The 11,820-nt window shown below is 40.0% G+C and overlaps 2 non-coding genes across 2 annotated transcripts; both read right to left on the bottom strand.

The window, feature by feature from the left end:
- Nucleotides 1–2,620: 2,620 nt before the first annotated feature.
- LOC130959084 (small nucleolar RNA R71) lies at nt 2,621–2,728 on the bottom strand. Its single transcript, XR_009078179.1, has one exon. It is a non-coding gene; the product is annotated as a small nucleolar RNA R71 (small nucleolar RNA).
- Nucleotides 2,729–10,581: 7,853 nt separating this feature from the next.
- LOC130959259 (small nucleolar RNA R71) lies at nt 10,582–10,690 on the bottom strand. The gene has a single exon (XR_009078352.1). It is a non-coding gene; the product is annotated as a small nucleolar RNA R71 (small nucleolar RNA).
- Nucleotides 10,691–11,820: the final 1,130 nt, after the last annotated feature.

The raw sequence follows: 11,820 nt of genomic DNA, 5'->3' as shown, positions 1-11,820 counted from the left end.
TCTTCATACACTTGTCTGAAGCTCTTACACCATGATATACATAAGTATCTCTATCCTTATCTTTTATGTTATTTTCGTTCATCACCATATACATCTGAGTTTGCCTGACTAAGATTTACAAGATGACCATAGCTTGCTTCAATACTAACAATCTCCGTGGGATCGACCCTTACTCACGTAAGGTTTATTACTTGGACGACCCAGTGCACTTGCTGGTTAGTTGTGCGAAGTTGTGTAATGCCATGGTATTGAGCCACCAAGTTCTTGGAGCCATTACCGGGGATTATTTGAGTGTGAAAAAGTATTGTTCAACATTTCGCGCACCAAGTTTTTTGGCGCCGTTGCCGGGGATTGTTCAAGTTTTGAGCAAGCTTTTGGTAACATCAGTGCCAAGATCCGGCAACAACATCAAGTTCTTGGTGTTATTGCCCGGGATTGTTTTTAGGCTGGACAACTGACGGTTCATCTTGTTGCTTAGATTAGGTATTATTTTTTTCGAAATTCTTGAAGATGAATTCTAGAGTTTCATGATGATTTGTTGAAATCTGGCTGGCTGAGAAGCCATGTCTAATCTGATTGGACCGAGGTTTCAAACTTATCACCACAAGAGCTTGTTGATTCTCATCAATTTTGCTCTTGGAGCAGTGATCTGCTAAGATTTTGGCTGACCTTTGGTCATGTCTAGTGTTTTGGACCGAAGCTTTCTTTGAAAGCTTGGCTGGCTGTGAAGCCATGTCTAATTCCTGGACCGGAGTCTTAGACTAGCTTGCACTGATTCCTGGAATTCTCATTAAGAATTTTGATACCTTTTCCTACTTAATTTTCGAAAAACACAAAAAAATTTACAAACCAAAAAGACCAAAATATTTGATGTTTCTTGCATAAGTTTAGTGTCTCATCCTAAGTTTGGTGTCAAATGCATGTTTTTGTTATAATTTTCGAATCCATGCATATATTTCTTTGTTTTGATCTTTGAATTCATTGACTTGAAGTATTTTGTGTGTCTCATATGCATTCTCATATTGTTAGTGTCAGTAGTATACAAACTGCTAAGTTTGGTGTCTTGCATGCATTGTTATTTGATTCATTTTGCATTTTGATTATTAAAAATCCAGAAATATTTTTTAATTTGTGTCTTTTCAAGTCAATGATACAAAGAATTGAAGATTCAGAACATACTGCAGAGGAATTACACAGAAAAAGCTGAGCATTCAAAATGCCCAGTGAAGAAGGCAGACTGGCGTTTAAACGCCAGCCAGGGCACCTGGTTGGGCGTTTAACGCCCAAAGAGGTAGCATTTTGGGCGTTAAACGCCAGAATGTATACCATTCTGGGCGTTTAACGCCAGGATGGTGCTAGGGGGAAAATTTTGTTTTCAAATCAATTTTCTTAGTTTTTCAAAATCAAATCTTTTTCAAATCAAATCTTTTCAATCAAATGTTTTCAAAATCATTTCTTTCCTTTTAAAAGATACTTACTAACAATTAATGATTTGATTGAACATCTCAAAAATTGTTGCCTTTTCTGTGAGGAAGGTTTTATGTTTGAATCATATCTTTTCTTGTTAGGCAAGTCATTAATTTTTAAAATCATATCTTTTCAAAGTGTTTTCAAATCATATCTTTTAAAATTGTTTTCAAATCATATCTTTTAAAATTGTTTTCAAATCATATCTTCTCAATCACATCTTTTTAAAACCATAACTTTTCAAGTAAATCTTTTTAACCACATCTTTTTCAAAATAGTTTTCAATCAAATCTTTTTGACTTCTAATTTAAAAATCTTTTTCAAAAATCACTTGATTTCTTTTCCACTTTTATTTTCGAAAATCAATTAGTGTTTTTCAAAAATGTTTTCAAAATATTTTAACTAATTTTCGAAAAATTACTTCCCTCCTTCCCACATCCTTCTATTTATGGAGTACCACTCCTTCTTAATGCACAATTCGAACCTTATCTAAGTAAAGTTCGAATTCTTCTTCTCCTTCTTCTTCCTATTTCTCTTTTCCTCTGACATTTCAAGGAATCTCTATACTGTGACATAGAGGATTCCACACTTTCTGTTTCTCTTCTCTTTCATATGAGCAGGAGCAGAGACAAAGGCATTCTTGTTGAAGCTGACCCTGAACCTGAGAGGACCTTGAAGCGAAAGCTAAGAGAAGCCAAGGCACAACTCTCTTTAGAGGACCTGACCGAATTCTTCAGGGAAGAAGAACACATGGCAGCCGAAAACAACAACAATGCAAACAATGCAAGGAAGGTGCTTGGTGACTTTACTACACCTACTCCTGATTTCTATGGGAGAAGCATCTCTATCCCTGCCATTGGAGCAAACAACTTTGAGCTTAAGCCTCAATTAGTTTCTCTAATGCAACAGAACTGCAAGTTTCATGGACTTCCAATGGAAGATCCTCATCAGTTTTTAGCTGAGTTCTTACAAATCTGTGGCACAATCAAGACTAATGGGGTTAACCCTGAGGTCTACAGACTGATGCTATTCCCTTTTGCTGTAAGAGACAGAGCTAGAATATGGTTGGATTCTCAACCTAAAGAAAGCCTGGACTCTTGGGAAAGCTAGTCAATGCCTTCTGGCAAAGTTCTTTCCACCACAAAGATGGAGTAAGCTTAGAGTGGAAGTCCAAACCTTCAGACAGAAGGATGGAGAATCCCTCTATGAAGCTTGGGAAAGATACAAACAATTAATCAGAAGATGTCCCTCAGACATGCTTTCTGAATGGAGCATCATAGGTATTTTCTATGATGGTCTCTCTGAACTGTCCAAGATGTCTTTGGATAGCTCTGCTGGAGGATCTCTTCATCTGAAGAAGACGCCTACAGAGGCTCAAGAGCTAATTGAAATGGTTGCAAATAACCAATTCATGTACACTTCTGAAAGGAATCCTGTGAACAATGGGACAAGTCAGAAGAAAGGAGTTCTTGAGATTGATACTCTGAATGCCATTTTGGCTCAGAATAAAATATTGACTCAACAAGTCAATTTGATTTCTCAAAGTCTGTCTGAAATGCAAAATGCACCAAGCAGTACTAAGGATGCTTCATCTGAGGAAGAAGCTTATGATCCTGAGAACCCTTCAATGGAAGAGGTGAATTACCTAGGAGAACCCTATGGAAACACCTACAATTCTTCATGGAGAAATCACCCCAATTTCTCATGGAAGAATCAAGAGAGACCTCAACAAGGTTTCAATAACAATAATGGTGGAAGAAACAGGTTTAGCAATGGCAAGCCTTTTCCATCATCTTCTCAGCAACAGACAGAGAGTTCTAAGCAGAATACTTCTGACTTAGCAACATGGTCTCTGATCTAATAAAGACCACTCAAAGTTTCATGATGAAACAAGGTCCTCCATCAGAAATTTGGAAGGACAAGTGGGTCAGCTGAGCAAGAAAGTTACTGAACTCCCTCCTAGCACTCTCCCAAGTAATACAGAAGAAAATCCAAAAGGAGAGTGCAAAGCCATAGACATGGCCGAATATGGAGAGGAAAGAAAGGAGGAGGACGCCACTGAGGAAGACCTCAGTGGGCGTGTACCAATCTCCTCTGAGTTCCTCAATGAGGAACAATGGGAATCTGAGGCTCAAAATGAGACCATAGAGATTCCATTGGACTTACTTCTGCCATTCATGAGCTCTGATGAGTATTCTTCCTCTGAAGAGGATGAGTATGTCACTGAAGAGCAAGTTGCTAAATACCTTGGAGCAATCATGAAACTGAATGACAAGTTATTTGGAAATGAGACTTGGGAGGATGAACCACCCTTGCTCACCAAAGAACTGAATGACTTGTCTAGGCAGAAACTGCCTCAAAAGAGGCAAGATCCTGGGAAGTTTTCTATACCTTGTACCATAGGCACCATGACCTTCAAGAAGGCCTTGTGTGACTTGGGGTCAAGTGTAAACCTCATGCCCCTCTCTGTAATGGAGAAATTAGGGATCTTTGAGGTGCAAACTGCAAAAATCTCACTAGAGATGGCAGACAATTCAAGAAAACAAGCCTATGGACTTATAGAGGATGTTCTGGTTAATGTTGAAGACCATTACATTCCTACTGATTTCATAGTCCTAGAGACTGGGAAGCGCATGGATGAATCCATCATCCTTGGCAGACCCTTTCTAGCCACAGCAAAGGCTGTGATTGATGTTGATAGAGGAGAGTTGATCATTCAAGTGAATGAAGAATCCTTGGTGTTTAAGGCCCAAGGATATCCCTCTGTCATCATGGAGAAGAAGCATGAAGAGCTTCTCTCAAAACAGAGCCAAGCAGAGCCCCCACAGTCAAACTCTAAGTTTGGTGTTGGGAGGCCACAACCAAACTCTAAGTTTGGTGTTGAACCCCCACAGTCAAACTCTAAGTTTGGTGTTGGGAGGCCACAACCAAACTCTAAGTTTGGTGTTGAACCCCCACATTCAAACTCTAAGTTTGGTGTTGGGAGGTCCCAACACGGTTCTGAACAACTCTGAGGCTCCATGAGAGTCCTCTGTCAAGCTAATGACAGTAAAGAAGCGCTTGTTGGGAGGCAACCCAATGTTTTATAATTAATTATTTTCTTTTGTTATTTTATCTTTTTTGTAGGTTGATGATCATAAGAAGTCACAAAAACAATGAAAAAAAGCAAAAACAAAATGAAAAACAGGAAGAAAAACAGCACACCCTGGAGAAGAAGAAGCTGGCGTTCAAACGCCAGTAATGCTAGCTGTTGGGCGTTTAACGCCCAGTCTGGCACCATTCTGGGCGTTTAACGCCAGAAAGGGGCACCAGACTGGCGTTAAACGCCAGTAAAGGGTAAAAACCTGGCGTTAAACGCCAGGAATGGGCACCAGCCCGGCGTTTAACGCCAGAAAAAGGCTCAAAACGTGGATTTTGATGCCATTTGGTGCAAGGATGCCTTTTCCTTGACACTACAGGATCTGTGGACCCCACAGGACCCTACCATCACTCTCTCTCTTCTTCCCCCATTCACCAATCACCTCAACACCTCTTCCCAAAAAAACCCCTCACCTATCAAATCTCATCTTTCTCTTCACCACTCACATCCATCCTTCATAAAACCCCACCAACCTCACCCTTCAAATTCAAACCACTTTCCCTCCCAAACCCACCCTCAAATGGCCGAACCCTCATCCCCCTCTTTCCTATATAAACCCCTCTTTACCCCTTCATTTTCCCACTACCTAAACACCACTTCTCCCCCTCCTTGGCCGAATACACCACCATCTCCCTCTTCCTCATTTCTTCTTCTTCTACTCTCTTCTTTCTTCTTTTGCTCGAGGACGAGCAAACATTTTAAGTTTGGTGTGGTAAAAGCGTTGCTTTTTCATAACCATTTATGGCATCCAAGGCCGGAGAAACCTCTAGAAAGAGGAAAGGGAAGGCAAAGGCTTCCACCTCCGAGTCATGGGAGATGGATAGATTCCTCTCAAGGGTGCATCAAGACCACTTCTATGAAGTTGTAGCCTTGAAGAAGGTGATCCCCGAAGTCCCCTTTTCACTCAAAAAGGGTGAATATCCGGAGATCCGCCATGAGATCCGAAGAAGAGGTTGGGAAGTACTTACCAACCCCATTCAACTAGTCGGAATCTTGATGGTTCAAGAGTTCTATGCCAATGCATGGATCACCAAGAACCATGACCAAAGTGTGAACCCGGATCCAAAGAATTATCTTACTATGGTTCGGGGGAAATACTTGGATTTTAGTCCGGAAAGTGTGAGGGTGGCGTTCAACTTGCCTATGATGCAAGGAGATGAGCATCCTTACACTAGAAGGGTCAACTTTGATCAAAGGTTGGACCAAGTCCTCACAGTCATATGTGAAGAGGGCGCACAATGGAAGCAAGATTCAAGGGGAAAGCCGGTCCAATTGAGAAGGCATGACCTCAAACCCGTGGCTAGAGGATGGTTAGAGTTCATACAACGCTCAATCATCCCCACTAGCAACCGGTCCGAAGTTACCATAGACCGGGCTATCATGATCCATAGCATCATGATTGGAGAAGAAATAGAGGTTCATGAGGTTATAGCCCAAGAACTCTATAGGGTGGCGGACAAGACCTCTACCTTGGCAAGGTTAGCCTTTCCTCACCTCATTTGTCACCTCTGTTATTCAGTGGGAGTTGACATAGAGGGAGACATCACCATTGATGAGGACAAGCCCATCACTAAGAAAAGGATGGAGTACACAAGAGATCCCACTCATCATGAGATCCCTGAGATTCCTCAAGGGATGAATTTCCTCCACAAGACTATTGGGGGCAACTAAACACCTCCCTAGGAGAGTTGAGTTCCAATATGGGACAACTAAGGGTGGAGCACCAAGAACACTCCATTCTCCTCCATGAAATTAGAGAAGAACAAAGAATCATGAGAGAGGAGCAACAAAGGCAAGGAAGAGACATTGAGGAGCTCAAGCACTCCATAGGACCTTCAAAAGCAAGGAAGAGCCGCCATCACTGAGGTGGACCCGTTCCTTGATTTCCTTGTTCTTTATTCCTTTGTTTTTCGATTTTTATGCTTTATGTTATCCATGCTTGTGTCTTGTGATCATTAGTGTCTTAGTGTCTATGCCTTAAAGTTATGAATGTCCTATGAATCCATCACCTTTCTTGAATAAAAATGTGCTTAATTGAAAAAGGAAGAATTGCATGAATTTTGAATTTTATAATAGTTTAATTATTTTGATGTGGTGGCAATATTTTTGTTCTCTGAACGTATGCTTAAACAGTGCATATGTATCTTGAATTTGTGGTTCATGAATGTTGGCTCTTGAAAGAATGATGAAAAAGGAGACATGTTATTGAGGATCTGAAAAATCAATAAAATGATTCTTGAAGCAAGAAAAAGCATTGTTATTCAAAAAAAAAAAAAAAAAAAACCGAAAAAAAAAGAGAAAAAAAGAAAACGAAAAATAATAATAATAAGAGTTGTGATCCAAGGCAAATAAGAGTGTGCTTAAGAACCCTGGACACCTCTAATTGGGGACTTTAGCAAAGCTAAGTCACAATCTGAAAAGGTTCACCCAATTATGTGTCTGTGGCATGTATGTATCCGGTGGTAATACTGGAAAGACAGAGTGCTTTGGGCCACAGCCAAGACTCAATAAATAGCTATGTTCAAGAATCATCATACTTTACTAGGAGAATCATTAACACTATCTGGATTCTAAGTTCCTAAAGAAGCCAACCATTCTGAATTTCAAAGGATAGATTGAGATGCCAAAACTGTTCAGAGGCAAAAAGTTAAAAGCCCCGCTCATCTAATTAATACTGATCTTCACAGATGTTTTTGGAATTCATTGCATATTCTCTTCCTTTTATCTTATTTGATTTCAGTTGCTTGGGGACAAGCAACAATTTAAGTTTGGTGTTGTGATGAGCGGATGATTTGTATACTTTTTGGCATTGTTTTTAGTATGTTTTTGATATGATCTAGTTAGTTTTTAGTATATTTTTATTAGTTTTTAGTTAAAATTCACTTTTCTGGACTTTACTATGAGTTTGTGTGTTTTTCTGTGATTTCAGGTATTTTCTGGCTGAAATTGAGGGACCTGAGCAAAATCTGATCCAGAGACTCAAAAGGACTGCAGATGCTGTTGGATTCTGACCTCCCTGCACTCGAAGTGGATTTTCTGGAGCTACAGAAGCCCAATTGGCGCGCTCTCAACGGCGTTGGAAAGTAGACATCCTGGGCTTTCCAGCAATATATGATAGTCCATACTTTGCCCAAGATTTGATGGCCCAAACCGGCGTTCAAAGTCACCTCAAGAAATCCCAGCGTTAAACGCTGGAACTGGCACCTAATTGGGAGTTAAACGCCCAAACTGGCACTAAAGCTGGCGTTTAACTCCAAGGAGAGTCTCTACACGAAATTTCTTCATTGCTCAGCCCAAGCACACACAAGTGGGCCCGGAAGTGGATTTTTATGTCATTTACCCATCTATGTACTAGTTTCTATAAGTAGGACCTTTTACTATTGTATTTTAAAACACACATCTTGGTAGCTATCTTTGAGTGTTATGCTATCTTAGATCATTGGGAGGCTGGCCATTCGGCCATGCCTAGACCTTATGCTTATGTATTTTCAACGGTGGAGTTTCTACACACCATAGATTAAGGTGTGGAGCTCTGCTGTACCTCGAGTATTAATGCAATTACTATTGTTCTTCCATTCAATTCCGCTTGTTCTTTATCCAAGATATCACTTGTTCTTCAACATGATGAAGGTGATGATTGACGCCCATCACCATTCTCACCCATGAACAAGGTGACTGACAACCATTCTTGTTCTACAAGCATCTGAGGCTTAGTGAATATCTCTTGGATTCTTCGGAATCTTCGTGGTATAGGCAGGACCTGATGGCGGCATTCAAGAGAATCCGGAAGGTCTAAACCTTGTCTGTGGTATTCTGAGTAGGATTCAATGATTGAATGACTGTGACGTGCTTCAAACCTGTAACCTACTGGGCGTTAGTGACAGACGCAAAAGAGTTATTCTATTCCGGTAGGGGAGGGAACCAAACCGGTGATTGGCAGCACTGTGACAGAGTGTGTGCATTAGCTTTCACTGCGCGGATGGGAGGTAGCTGCTGACAACAGTGAAACCTTACACGAGCTTGCCATGGAAAGGAGTAAGAAAGGATTGGATGAAGGCATTAGGAAAGCAGAGAGACGGAAGGGAAGGCATCTTCATACACTTGTCTGAAGCTCTTACACCAATGATATACATAAGTATCACTATCCTTATTTTCTATGTTATTTTCGTTCATCATCATATATATTTGAGTTTGCCTGACTAAGATTTACAAGATGACCATAGCTTGCTTCAATACTAACAATCTCCGTGGGATCGACCCTTACTCACGTAAGGTTTATTACTTGGACGACCCAGTGCACTTGCTGGTTAGTTGTGCGAAGTTGTGTAATGCCATGGTATTGAGCCATCAAGTTCTTGGAGCCATTACCGGGGATTATTTGAGTTGTGAAAAAGTATTGTTCACAATTTCGCGCACCATCTTGCATGCATTGTTATTTGATTCTTGTTGCATTTTGATTATTAAAAATCCAAAAATATTTTTAATTTGTGTCTTTTCAAGTCAATAATACAAAGAATTGAAGATTCAGAACATACTGCAGAGGAATCACACAGAAAAAGCTGGGCATTCAAAAATGCCCAGTGAAGAAGACAGACTGGCGTTTAAACGCCAGCCAGGGTGCCTGGCTGGGCGTTTAACGCCCAAAAGGGTAGTAGTTTGGGCGTTAAACGCCAGAATGTGCACCATTCTAGGCGTTTAACGCCAGGATGGCACAAGGGGGAGGATTTTGTTTTCAAATCAATTTTTTTTCAAGTTTTCAAAGTTTTTCAAAATCAAATCTTTTTCAAATCAAATATTTTCAATTAAATGTTTTCAAAATTAATTTCTTTCCTTTTTCAAAGATACTTACTAACAATTAATGATTTGATTGAACATCTCAAATTTGTTGCCTTTTCTGTTGAGAAAGGTTTAATGTTTGAATCATATCTTTTCTTGTTAGGCAAGTCATTAATTTTTAAAATCAAATCTTTTTAAAATTGTTTTCAAATCATATCTTCTCAATCACATCTTTTTAAAACCATAACTTTTCAATCATATCTTTTTAATCACATCTTTTAAAAACCAATCATATCTTCTCAACCACATCTTTTTCAAAATAGTTTTCAATCAAATCTTTTTAACTTCTAATTTCAAAATCTTTTTCAAAAATCACTTGATTTCTTTTCCACTTTGAATTTTCGAAAATTATCAATCAATTTTTCAAAATATTTTTGACATCTTTTCAATTAATTTTCGAAAATTCTCTTCCCTTCCTCCCACATCCTTCTAATTATGGAGTACTACTCCTTCTTAATGTACAATTCGAACTATATCTAATCAAGTTCGAATTCTTCTACCTTCTTCTTCTATTTTTCTTTTCCTCTGACACCTCAAGGAATCTCTATAACTGTGACATAGAGGATTCCATATTTTCTTGTTCTCTTCTCCTTCAAATGAGCAGGAACAAAGACAAAGGCATTCTTGTTGAAGCTGACCCTGAATCTGAAAGGACCTTGAAGCGAAAGCTAAGAGAAGCTAAGGCACAACTCTTTGTTGAGGACCTGACCGAATTCTTCAAAGAAGAAGAAGACATGGCAGCCGAAAACAACAACAATGCCAACAATGCAAGGAAGGTGCTGGGTGACTTTACTGCACCTACTCCCGATTTCTATGGGAGAAGCATCTCTATCCCTGCCATTGGAGCAAACAACTTTGAGCTTAAGCCTCAGTTAGTTTCTCTAATGCAACAGAATTGCAAGTTCCATGGACTTCCAATGGAAGATCCTCATCAGTTTTTAGCTGAGTTCTTGCAAATCTGTGACACAGTCAAGACTAATGGGGTTGACCCTGAGGTCTACAGACTGATGCTATTCCCTTTTGCTGTAAGAGACAGAGCTAGAATATGGTTGGACTCACAACCTAAAGATAGCCTGGACTCTTGGGAAAAGCTAGTCAATGCCTTCTTGGCAAAGTTCTTTCCACCTCAAAAATGGAGTAAGCTTAGAGTGGAAGTCCAAACCTTCAGACAGAAGGATGGAGAATCCCTCTATGAAGCTTGGGAAAGATACAAACAATTAATCAGAAAATGTCCCTCAGACATGTTTTCTGAATGGAGCATCATAGGTATTTTCTATGATGGTCTCTCTGAACTATCCAAGATGTCTTTGGATAGCTCTGCTGGAGGATCTCTTCATCTGAAGAAGACGCCTACAGAGGCTCAAGAACTAATTGAGATGGTTGCAAATAACCAATTCATGTACACTTCTGAAAGGAATCCTGTGAACAATGGGACAAGTCAGAAGAAAGGAGATCTTGAGATTGATGCTCTGAATGCCATTTTGGCTCAGAACAAGATATTGACTCAACAAGTCAATTTGATTTCTCAAAGTCTGTCTGGAATGCAAAATGCACCTGGCAGTACTAAGGATGCTTCATCTGAGGAAGAAGCTTATGATCCTGAGAACCCTTCAATGGAAGAGGTGAATTACCTAGGAGAACCCTATGGAAACACCTATAATTCTTCATGGAGAAATCACCCAAATTTCTCATGGAAGAATCAAGAGAAACCTCAACAAGGTTTCAACAACAACAATGGTGGAAGAAACAGGTTTAGCAATGGCAAGCCTTTTCCATCATCTTCTCAGCAACAGACAGAGAATTCTAAGCAGAACCCCTCTGACTTAGCAACCAAGGTCTCTGATCTAATCAAAACCACTCAAAGTTTCATGACTGAAACAAGGTCCTCCATTAGGAATTTGGAGGCACAAGTGGGACAGCTGAGCAAGAAAGTTACTGAACTCCCTCCTAGTACTCTCCCAAGTAATACAGAAGAAAATCCAAAAGGAGAGTGCAAAGCCATAACCATGGCCGAATTTGGAGAGGAGGGAGAGGAAGTGAACGCCACTGAGGAAGGCCTCAATGGGCGTGCACTGACCTCCAATGAGTTCCCTAGTGAGGAACCATGGGAATCTGAGGCTCAAAATGAGACCATAGAGATTCCATTGGACTTACTTCTGCCCTTCATGAGCTCTGATGAGTATTCTTCCTCTGAAGAGGATGAGTATGTCACTGAAGAGCAAGTTGCTAAATACCTTGGAGCAATCATGAAGCTAAATGACAAAGTTATTTGGAAATGAGACTTGGGAAGATGAACCTCCTTTGCTCACCAAAGAACTGGATGACTTGTCTAGGCAGAAATTACCTCAAAAGAGACAAGATCCTGGGAAGTTTTCAAT

Source organism: Arachis stenosperma, chromosome 10 (assembly GCF_014773155.1).
Source record: "Arachis stenosperma cultivar V10309 chromosome 10, arast.V10309.gnm1.PFL2, whole genome shotgun sequence".
Classification (NCBI taxonomy): domain Eukaryota; kingdom Viridiplantae; phylum Streptophyta; class Magnoliopsida; order Fabales; family Fabaceae; genus Arachis; species Arachis stenosperma.
The sequence above is the reverse complement of the archived record's forward strand: the minus strand, read 5'-3'. Positions and strand labels throughout refer to the sequence as shown.